The 12,383-nt window shown below is 37.2% G+C and overlaps 2 long non-coding RNA genes across 5 annotated transcripts in view; one reads left to right on the top strand and one right to left on the bottom strand.

Annotated features, from left to right (window-relative positions):
- LOC128316094 (uncharacterized) overlaps positions 1-5,417 on the bottom strand; it is a 91,462-nt gene extending 86,045 nt beyond the window's left edge. For all 4 annotated transcript variants that reach the window (XR_008299580.1, XR_008299578.1, XR_008299581.1 and 1 more), the window contains exons 1-2: positions 4,288-5,417; positions 1,670-1,741 (exon numbers count right to left, since the gene is read on the bottom strand). This is a non-coding gene — a long non-coding RNA (uncharacterized LOC128316094). The remainder of the gene's footprint in view (positions 1-1,669; positions 1,742-4,287) is intronic.
- On the top strand, positions 4,439-9,461 carry LOC113601576 (uncharacterized). Its single transcript, XR_003422868.2, has 3 exons — positions 4,439-4,573; positions 6,268-6,399; positions 7,767-9,461. It is a non-coding gene; the product is annotated as an uncharacterized LOC113601576 (long non-coding RNA).
- Positions 9,462-12,383: the final 2,922 nt, after the last annotated feature.

Below are 12,383 nucleotides of genomic sequence, written 5' to 3'. Positions count from 1 at the left end.
GGTGTCAGTACGGCCCCGCCCTGACTGAAGCCTTCAGGGGAGACTCTTTTCCATGTCTTTCTCTTAGCTTCAATTGTTGCCCATAATGCTATCTCTGTTGTCACATGGCATTTTCCCTATATGCTTCTGTATCTCTTCTTAAAAGGACACCAGTCATACTGGATTAAGGGTCCACTTTATCTCAGTATGATCTCATCTTACTTAATTACAACTTCAATTAACCTATTTCCAAATAAAGTGATGTTCTGAGGTCCCAGAAGTGATATGATTTAGCTGTGTGTGTGTGTGTGTGTGTGTGTGTGTGAGAGAGAGAGAGAGAGAGAGAGAGAGAGAGAGAGAGAATCCAACCCCGCACAAGAAATAACAGCTAAATGGTACCAGTTAACCCCAGGCATTTGCTTTTAAATACTAACCTCTAACCATGGAATGAAATACTTTTTTCTACCTGTTAACCTGATTTAGAGTATCAACATTTAGAGAGGTAGAAAGACAAGGGCAGAAAGACTGTCCCAGGTCCTTAAAATCACAGCATTTATGCTCAAACCTTCTCTACCTAATTGTTCATTGCTAAGAAGTGTATGTATATGGCCTCAGGCCACCCTCTTAATCAAATCACATAGAGAGCAACCACATCAGAGAATTCACAATGGCCCATAGAATAATTGCTTGACCCCACGGTTGGACAGTCTGTAAGCCGACTTGCAAATTGGCAAGCAGAGCTTAAGTGTCAAAAATGGATAGCGGTTTCATGGTGAATTACATCAGATCACAGAATGTTGTGCCTTCATCAACTGTGACTTACAAAGCTGCAAGGGCAGGGAGAAATGGATATGAATATGACCCCTATATTTTGCACAAAAGTGTCACTTCAGAAACAAAGACTCTTTTTTCAGGGCATGATCACAATGGACCTGCTGTTCAAAGATGGGTATAGAGATCTTTAAACCCACATAGGATGAGTGATAGACTAAGGTCTACTTAGCTACTTAATAACAGAATCCAAAATATAACAAAAAAGTTTTGGCTTCCACCACCTAGCTGTCAGTCTCCAGTCAGCACTCCACCAACACCAGGAGAGGGGGTGGGGGGGAGGGAAAAATAAAAAAACTACATAAAGCTCACCATTGATAAAACGGTTCTTGCATTTTAAAGCTAAATTAAGAAAAATGTTAAAGAAAAAAAAATAAGGGCAAAGGAAGCGTGGGAGGATTGAGCAGGAGTTTGGGACAGACTGAGTTAGTTTTGGCAGAAAGACTGTTCCAGGACTCCGGTGACAGTAACTACTAACAAATGCTTTGAGTTCCTTGTTAAACAAATGCTTATTTGGTTGGTACATTTGCAGTTGGACTAAAAAAAAAAAAAAGTGCTCTCCAGTCGGCTGGATGTTTAACAAGCTTCTCTTTGGGAGTTCAGCATCTGTCAGGTGAATCAGAACAAGGGTTCCACTTATATGGAGCAGGAGAAAAATTATGTCTAATGAACTGCTAATACCAAGTACTTAGCGAGTATCTCCAAGGCGTGTTCAAATCAGGCCTAAGTTAAAAGGCTAATATGAGTGTTTGATGATCTGGGAAAACTATTCACAAAGAAAAACCAGATTGAAATTTTTATCAGCAAAAGCAACTGTTGACAATGTATTATATAAGGAATCTAATGCCACGTGCCTTACCTGTTTTGTTATTTTATCCTCACGTTGATTCTGGCCTGATTTCTTTCCATTTTACAGATGAGGAAACACGCTCTGTGAAATCAAGAGACGTGCCCATGGTTATATCACCAGCGTGTTGCAGAATTGGAATTAGAAACCACCTGACTTCAGAGCTTTGGTGCCTACTCCATTCTAACATCTCCCCAGAAAATGATGCAGCTAGAAAAAAGATTTTGAGGAAGTATTCAGTCCTATCGACACACGAGGCCATTTCAGAACCAGGTGTTAAAGTCATCGTACAAAAGTCACACAACAATGTCAGGACTAAATACTGGTATTCTGGCTTCCTCAAAGGAGCCACATGTCATTTTGTAATACTATTTAATATGGAACATACAAAGAGATTTCAATATTTTCATGTAGACCCGAGAGTGAATCATTATGGAGACGGCTGGTTCCTGGAATATAAGAGTTGATAACAAAATACAGACAGTCACTTTACGTCCAACTAGTGTGGATCAACCACCCTTTCTCACATGTGACTTGGTTACATAATATGCAAGGGAGCATGTGATGTCTGCTTTACACATCATTCTCTCTCACTGGCTTTCAAAACAATATTTGTTATTTGGGACCTCAGCACAGAGAGCTGACCCTATTACACTCCTCAGTTCTTTGGCCTTCGTCACCTACAATCTTTATAAACAAATCCATGTTTTTTCCACGTATCATCTCCACTCACCTCTGTTGTTTCACATAAGTTCTTTCATATTGCAGCATAATAGGACATGTTTTTTGTGTGTGTGTTTTTAATACAGCTGATCCTTGAACAACAGCAGTTTGAACCACACATGTCCACTTATACACAGATTATTTTTTTGACAAATACTGTAAATATATTTTCTCTTCTTTAAGATTTTCCTAATGACATTTGTCTAGTTTACCTTATTCTAATAATTCACATAACATACCAAGTATGTGTTAATCAACCATTTATGTTGTCAGTAAAGTTTCCAGTCACCAATAGGCTATTAGTAGTTAAGTAATCGGGGAGTCAAAAGTCATATGTGAATTTTCAACGAACCCCTCCCTCTACCTTGTTCAAAGGTCAACTGTATACATAAATAAAACTGTGGTTCAAAATGTATTCTCTTTCCTACTTTTCTCACTCAACATTTAATTGTAAAGGATTTCAAACGATACTTAGAGCAAAGTTGTTAAGAGTTTTACACTGAGCATCCTTACACCTGTTATTTAGACTCAGCCATTAGTACTTTCTGTCCATCTATTCATGCTTCTATCCATCCATTAAACTATCATATGTTGAGATCATTTCAAAGGCCATTGCGGATATCAAAACATTTCTGTCTAAATGTATCAATATGCATGGTTATTAGCTACAGAGCTGAGAAGAATAGAGAACATTTCCTTACAGGGAAATAGGGAGCCCTCATCCCCCGTGCTGTGCATGTGACCTTGTTTGGAAATACCTTCTTCTGTTCTGGGCTCGCCTTTCTTTGTTCTGCTTAGGTGTGTGCATCATAGGACACCTCGCTGTCCAACTCGTTGCTTTATCTGCTCCTGGCAGGGCGGGAACATGATCCTTCACATGCAGTAGAAGAGTATGTGAAGACCATCTCCCTGCTGTGGCTGTGGGATGAGACCCACTGGCCATCAGTGACCTCTGCTCACCCCTGACACTGATCGTACTCTATCTTGCTCTATGTGAGTAAAGCATTGTTCCATCCAGTGCCCTGCGTGAGTCGTACCTTTCCTGACATCCCTGACACCTGTGAACCATGCATGCAGTGGGTTGCCATCCTGGAACTGCTGCTCCTGGCGGTAGGCGACAAGTGTCACCTACTTGACATTTCCTTTACCCGTGCTTTTCTCAACGATTTGCAGACTCGTGCACTTTCCTTTAATTTCTGCGGTACCCCAGGATTAAGTCAGAGGGGGTCATACTAGCCCGTGGTTAATTTCCACCTTGTTAAGAGCTCAATCAATCAAAAATAAAAGGTGTTTTATTTGTTTTTTAGACATGATAACGATTACATAACTTTTTGCCCATTTTATGACTAATTTCGGAAACTTCGTTGACATTTTATCTAAAATTACATATATTTCTCTTAAAAGTAGAACAATATCCCAGGGGCGCCTGGGTGGCTCAGTCGGTTAAGCGCCCGACTTTGGATTTGAGCTCAGGTCATGATCTCATGGTAAGTTCAAGCCCTGCTTAGGATTCTCCCCTCCGCCCTCTTTTGCCCCTCCCCCACTCACATTCTATCTCTCTCTCAAAATAAATGAACACTTAAAAAACAGAATAATATCCAATTGCATTAATGTACCATGGCTAATTTAATCATATCCATACTTTTTGAATTGGAACTGCTTGATTTTTTTTCTTACTTTTATAAATGACACTGCAACAAAGTTTTGTTTGTTTGTTTGTTTGTTTTTTATCCGCATGTACTAGCTTTCTGTGTAATAAAGTACCACAACCTTGTCGGCTGAAAAGGATAGAATTTTATCCTCTCACTGTTCTGGGGGTCAGGGATCCAAAACCAGTATCACTGGGCCAGAACGGAGGTGCTGGCGGAGAAGAGCTCCATCTGAAGGTTCCGAGAGAGGATCCATACCTTCCCTCTCCCAGCTTGTGCTGTCTGCCAGCCAGCATTCCCGGGGAATTGTCGCATCACTGGTTTTCACGGCGAACACCTTTGAATCTCTCCCTGCCTTGACACCGCATCACTTCCGGGTGTGCGTGCGTGTGCATGCACTTACGTACGTACGTGCGTGCTTGCGTGTCTCCCTCTGCCGCCCTCTCAGAAAGACGCTTACGAGCAGGCTTGGGACCTGCTGGACTTTCCCAGATGATACCCCGAACTCATGATCCCTTGCTTACAGCTGCAAAATCTTTACCTCGTAAGGCAATGATTACGAGTTCCTGCCATTGGGACGTGATATCTTTGGGGGGGTCACGATTCAGGCTTTGACACAGTATTTATAGTTTTACTTCTAATTTCTTCTCAGAATTAGCACAACCTGATCGATGGGGGTGAAACTTTAAAGCCCTGATATATTTGGTCATCGTATTTTCCAAAGTCAGAGCTCTGATTTGCAGCCACTGTGACAATATAGGAGAGTATCGCTTTCACTGACGAGCTGCTTGCATTTTGAATTCGTATTTCAAGCGAGAAGTAGGATATAAACTGTGTCTTCTTGACTATTACGAAGGAGAAATATTTTTCTGTTTCCTCCCTGGTTAATTTTCTCCATTTTCAGTCTTTCAAGTGTGGTCAGCTCTTTTTCCTCAGTATGTGGTGCCGTTTTTAAAATTGATTATTATTGACAGAACATTTTCATTTCACATAGACTGAGCCAGGCTTTTATCCTTTCTTGGGGCCTCTCCCTTCTAAACTTAGAAGTGCCTCTTTTCTCCAGAGAGCAGGGGCCTTGAATGTCAATGCTATTGCCTTTTAAAAAATACATTATATTTAAAGTGAACAATGAGAATGGACCTAACAGAAGATGAAAATCACATACTAGCCTCATTCACAAATTCTGTGAATAAAACTATAAGGAAAAATATTGACCAAGTTTGTTAAAGTATAAAGATAGCATCGCTTCTCTGAGCCCTTGACTTTGTAACTGAAGTCTGTATTTTATGGAAATATTTTTTAATGGAGATTGGAAATTTTTCCATTGGAAATTGACATGATGATATAAATCATAATTGCCATCTATAATGTATTAGTCCCAAATTAATTTCTATACACATTTGCTGAATCCTTGTTATATATATATATATATGTATATGTATATATAATGTATATGTATGCATACATATACATTATATACATATATATGTATGTAATATATATGTATGTATACATATACATTATATACATATATATGTATGTAATATATATGTATATGTATGTAATATGTAATATATAATATGTAATATATGTATATGTATATGTATATATGTATTACATATATAATATGTATTTATATATTATATATACATATATACATATACATATACATATATATTATATATATATAATATGTATATATATGTATTACATATATAATATGTAATATATACAATATGTATATATCACATATATAATATGTAATATATGTAATATATATTATTATATATAATATATATAATACATATATATTATATATGTATACATATATGTATACATACATATACATATATGTAATGTATATATATACATACATATATAAAACAAGGATTCAGCAAATCCTTGTTACATATCCAGCAAATATTCAGCAAATATATATATACATATATACACATATACATATATATACATATATATACACTTATATATACATAACAAAGATTCAACAAATGTGTATAGAAATTAATATGTGTATATATATGCATGCTTTGGACTGAATTACATCCCCCCCCAAATTCACATGTTGGAACCCTAACCCCCAACATGTCCATATTTGGAGAAAGAGCCTTTAAGGAGTCAGTGAAGGTTACATGCAGTCATAAAGTCGGGGCTCTGATTCAATAGGACTCATAAGAAAAGGCAGAAACATCAAAGATGTCTTCGTCTCTGCATGCACAGAGGGAATACCATGCAGGACACGGTGGAAAGGTGACCATCTCAAGCCAGGAAGAGAAGCCTCACTGCCACCGACGCTGCTGGCACCTTGACCTTGGACTTCCAGCTTCCAGAACTGGAGAAATAAATTGTCGTGTAAGCCACTCAGTCTGCAGTATTTTGTTCTAGTAGCCCGAGCAGATTAATATGCTGTATATAGTATAATAATGGGACTATAGTTAAATAATCTCACCTGATTTTTAGGACCTTTCAGTTCTTCTGGGGCTGCCACTAAGCAAAACCTAAAACATGGTTTATTTCCCTCTGTATGTGTACTTACGTGTTCTGAGTGCATGTGTGTCTGCTTCTCTCCACCTTTCTTAATCAACTCTCTAACCAAGTGCTTGCCCATTTTATTTATACCTAAAGCTTGTGTTAAATGAAAAGGACACTCCTGGCTCTGAAGAAGAAAGAGTAAAGTTGGTTTATTTTGATAAGTTAAAAAAGAAATATGTTCCCAAGATATTTGAGAAAAATATTTTTGCGGGGGGCGGAACCCCAACGAACTACAGCTTTAACATTCTGCTTACTTTAGGCATTTCCTTAATGTCCCCCTGTCTGCGATGAAAGGCGTTTGACTCAAAAATCGGTTCTTTAAAATCTTTTCCCTCACTTCTTCAATAATGTCTATTTTCTCATTTTACACTGTGGTGTTATTGGATTTGTAACAGCAGTTCTGCATAGTATCATTTACCTGTAAGCTAAACCAGCAAATTCAAAGAGTTTCAAATTATGAAATCTGATTTAGTAGCTTTATGCTAAAATGAGAATCAGATGGAAAATAAAAATGTGCCGAGATGCACCAGTAGGTATCATTTCCTTATAAGCAGAAATTTCATTGCTGAAGTAAGAATGCCTAAATTGTGATAGTGTCAATCATAGGCTCTAAGATTACAAGGGAATTGTTTAAAATTCCATTTTATAGAGAAGAATATTAAGATTTAGAGAGACATGCCATAATAGAAAGAGCACAAGTAATGAATTACAAGTTATGAACTGGCTTTATGGGCTAGTTACACCAATTATAATGAAAGGATCTTAGACAATGCCCTTAACTTTCTGAGCCTTCGTTTCCTCTGATTATGAAGGTGATTTGTTAGAAAATATATATGCTGTATTATACTGGGTAATGAATAGCTTGTGTGGAAAACAGAAACAACTCTAGGTATTTCCATTAAGCAGAGATTATAGTACAAAGAATTAGAGGGTTATAAAACTGTTGGGTGAGTGGAGACAGTAAAGATCTGGGAAATTGCTGCTGCTGCCTTTCCAGAAATCACTGTCAACCCCAAGCAAGGCTCTCGGCACCAAATGGGTCGATTCACATTCTGATGCCTGGAATCTGTTGGCAAAAATCTCCTGCCTGCCATCTTCCAAAGCTTTGACACCTCTGAGCTGAAGCCAAGGTGACTGTCCATTCTTCTCATCCTATCGAATCTTTAGCAAGTGTTTTCCATTTGCAGGGCATAAACTGGAACTCTGCCTCTGAGACATTCTGGAGAATGGAGTTTCTGGGCTTCCAGCTCCTGCTATGGAGGTGATAGTAACGATCAGTGTGGGAATGGGTTTCAGGTTCCAACAGACAATTGATAAAATAGACTGTCCATTTCGAAGACACTCAGAACATCCAATCTGCCCACCAGTTTTGTCTGCTTTACCTACATAATGCAATTCAAATCCATTTCAGTTTGATCTCTGTACTCTGCAACTGCCAGTAATTCAAGATAACAGTGCTTCTCATGTGAAGTATTACAACACTTATCTTGTTTTCCTCTTCCCGCATTGCCCTCTGTATTACCCATGATAAGTCTGGTTATGCCGTGGTTACAAACAATTCCAAAATGGCAGTGGCTTAACCCAACTAGTATTCCTTTCATGCTCCTGTTATATGCTTCTTATGGACTTTCAAGGGACTCTGTTGTGTATCATCATTTAGGGGCCCAGGCTGACTGAGACTCCACCATCGTACAGAGCAGCGTCTGGAATATTCAGCCGCCTCCACGGCTGTGGCACAAAATGTAAAGGGCTGGAGCACTGTTGATGGGGGTTTGACGACTAAGCCGACCAGTGACATGGCCCCACTCAACTCCAAGAAATATGAAATATGGACTATTTGGTTGAAACTAATGTTTATACCACACTTCCTATAGTCAGCTTTCTATATTTCATCCAGATGAATAGTTATAGAACATAAGTCAGATCATATCATTGTTTCCGCTTAAAAACATTCAGGTGTTCCAGTTGGCACATAAAATAGAACTAAGACCTTTTATTATGTTCTACCAGACACTACAGGATCTGCATTAGCATTTTTAAAATTTCTTAATGTTTATTTATTTTTGAGAGAGAGAGAGAATGACAGCAGAGGAGGGGCGGAGAAAGAGACACAGAATCCAAAGCAGGTTCCAGGTTCTGAGCTGTCAGCACAGAGCCCTATGCTGGGCTTGAACTCACAAACCGTGAGATAATGTCCTCAGCTGAAGTCAGAAGCTTAACCTACTGAACCACCCAGGCATCACTGCAGTACCATTTTTTTATCGTACTTTTCTTATCATTTCTGTTCTTGCTCAATTCGGTACAAGATTTTTTGTTTTGTTTTGTTTAATGTTCTTTAAACACATCAAGATATTTCCTGACCTAGGGCTTTGCAACAGCTATTCCTTCTGAGTAGAACTGCTTTTAGTGAGGTTTTTGCACGACTAGTTCATTCTCATTCTTTAGGACTCTACTTAAATGTCAACCTCCACATTTTATTCTCCAGTATAAGAGCTTTATATCACTGTTCACAATCTGTAAATTGTTTACAAGTTTACTGTTTGTCTCTAACCCTTTCAAAAGAAACTTCATGAGGGCAAGGACCATTTCAGTCTTATTTTAGCCTTGTCTCCACCTCATAGACTAGCATCTGACCTAAAATAGTCACCGCATTAATATATGTTGAGTAAAAAAACAGATCAGTTAATTGTGTCTATCATTATTGACCAAAGTGTTTAAAAAGGGATTAATATAAGTTGGGGTGCTATATCAGACATAGGTTAATTTGAGAATTTCTCTTTATTTCTTTCTTTAAGAGTTAGGCAACTTCAAAAATTCTACATATTTTCTTATTAATTAAAGAGTACTATCTGATGACAAATTTTGTCTATCTTACACACACACACACAGGGGCATCCATCTAGTTAGAAATCAGTATGGTAACCTATAGTGAATAGGAAAAAAAATCAGCTAAACAATCCAAATGCATTTTGCCTCAAAACACAAATTTTCATATTTAGCCATTAGCTACTATCTGTTGATAACAATGGTGTCTTGTCTTTCTAAAATAAAAGCTATTTTTTTCCCTTCTTCACATACATACTCATACTGGCATAACATTTAGTCATTGGGGTGCTAATGTTATTAAAGAAACATCTGGAAAATCATGACAGGTAACATTTGCATGGGTTACAACCAAGCCAGTCATCCTTGGAATTTTATTAATGAAATGAGGTTTTGTGGTAGAAAACAATGAGCACATACTTGTACTCAGGAAAACCTAAATTCCGAGCAGGGCTCTGCCTCTCTTAGCTGTGTGATATTATGCAAGTTACTTTGGGGCTCCGGATTTATGTCTATGTTATTTTTTAGTATTAGGAAGAGTTCTGAAACATTCTTGAGTAGGTATTTGCTCGTGTCTCAAGAAATATTAATTGCTTCACTCAAATATGGATCAGAAAAACATTACAATAACTAATTCTGATAGAAGTAAAGAGAAAGTGCATCAAGAACTATCATTTCTCCAAGTGTTTCAAAATGATGGTATTTTTACTTCAAAACAAATTTGAGAGGAAAAAAAAAGAGCTGGAAACTTCAAATTATAAAAAAGAACAGATGATCCCAGCATGGAGTGTATGAAGTCCAGGGCAACCTAGGGGGCACCTCAAGATATAATGAACAAAACAAAGCAAGTATTACCAAGTTCATTTGATCCTGAGACTCCATGACTTTGGAAGAGAGTAAACTTTTAATATAAAAGTGAGATATATTAATACACTTCAAGAAAATCTTTAAAATATTTTATAAGTGTACCTATGGATAAGGGAAGAAAATAGGATTCAGAAGACATAATTAAGAATTGGAATTAATTTACAGATTGGTTTATTTATCTTAATTTATTAAAGACTGTTAATTCCTCAAAATGTTAGGATAAGAGAGAATACTAATTCAAAATTGTGTGTTGAGTATAGATACTAAAAATATACAAGGATATATTTTTGATTGTTATACTTAGGATCTACTTTTAGGGAGACTTTGAAATGAAATACATACACAAATTTTCTCTCTGATAGGATTGGTTTCCCCCAAATCAATTAATACTGGGTCAATTAAAATAATACAAAATTAAGAGATGAGTTTAAGCACATGAGTAGCTTTTCAGTGCCATGTAAATTGATTTGGTTACATGCCAACAAAATATCAATGTGGTTGAATTATTAGCTGCTTATTCATGTCTGATTTGGTCTAGTTGTAATTTAAGAAGCAAAATGCCTTCCTTAGAGAGAGTTCTATGTATTAAGGTTTAAGTGATGGAGTTGAAGCTGCTTTTCCCAAACAATGGGTTGGAAGGTCACCTCAACAGCAACAGAAAAGTTTTCCATGATCAAATGAGTTTGAGAAATGCTGTGTTGAAGAAAATTAAGCATGATATTTGTTGAAACTTTGATCAGTTTTTGTCTATTAATTTTTTTTTTTACATATTTTACTAGAGACCCTGATCTCAGAGGATGGTATAGTATGAAGTGTTTTCCAAACTGATTTTTCCATGGAAAATATGTGATCAAGTATAAACACATATTCTACAGAATGTAATCCATGAGATAGACATTTTCCAAAAGCTTAGTGGATCATAAAACCATTTGGTGGAACTCAGAGTTTATCTGTTCCTTTTCCATCTGTGAGAAAACTATAGATAAATCCCTGGAAAGCTTTGAAGATGTCTATAAGAGAAAACATCCAGGAAATTTAGGTAAATAGCATTGCTTACCAAAGGGAGGCGAGATGGGGGTGAGTCAGCATCAACTGATTTAACTTTAAGGTATAAGGGCATCCAGACGACGGCTTGGCAGACAAGTTCAGCAGGATCTCTAAAACCTTTTACTTTGATGTTGCAGCCAGTTCAATGACCAAGCACACGCACAGCCTGCCCAGACTAATTTCACAATCTCTAGAGAGAACCAAGCTCCTTTTTGTCTCATGGATTTTTAAAACATTTGTCCTTTTACAAATCCTTTCTTTTCCTTTAGTCTATCTACATCATATGCTCCCAATAAGACCCCACCCAGACGCTGCCTCCACCATTAGACCAGCAGGAAACCTTGCTTGATCACTCCAACCTCATCATTACATCATTTAATTTAAGTTGCATCCATTTTTTTTCTCTCTCATCATACCTATCTTTTAATGTCGAGTAATAGACGCCAACACGTAAGTACATATTTATTTCTGCGTTTGTGTAATTTCTCTCCTTCCATGGGATTCTACACTCTATGAGACCAGAACAAGAATGTCTGCACTGTCCACTACTCTACCTAGGCACCTTGCTGGACACAAGGACAGGACACACTTATCTGTGATGGATAGATTAATATGGGTACAGTGCAATGGGACAATGCTGAAGTTCACTGAGAGACCCAGTTTCAACTTCCGGCTCTGTCATTTATTGGCTTTATCTCCTCCCCAGGTCCCTTTCCTTGTCTACAGAATAGTGTTAGTATTACTAACCTCATAAGGACTTGGTAAGAACTAAAGGAGATAATGTGAAACTTTTCAGCAGTTGTTAGGCAATAAATAACTATTTGATTAACCACTGGTTTTCCTTTTTTTTTATTAACAATTTTGTAACATATATTGCCCCATCGCATAACACACAATATAACTGTTATCACTGTGTTAGGAAAAAATAAAATTACAGAAAAGACCTATTCAAAACAATCCATAGTAACTAGAAGTCCGGAACATATTTTCATTTTTCATGTATTCAATGTTCTTATTGGTAATCAGGTTCTCATGCCAGGTTGGGAAAATCTATTTTACAAAATATT

Source organism: Acinonyx jubatus, chromosome B3, assembly GCF_027475565.1.
Source record: "Acinonyx jubatus isolate Ajub_Pintada_27869175 chromosome B3, VMU_Ajub_asm_v1.0, whole genome shotgun sequence".
NCBI lineage: Eukaryota > Metazoa > Chordata > Mammalia > Carnivora > Felidae > Acinonyx > Acinonyx jubatus.
This window is presented reverse-complemented; position numbering and strand designations above follow the sequence as displayed.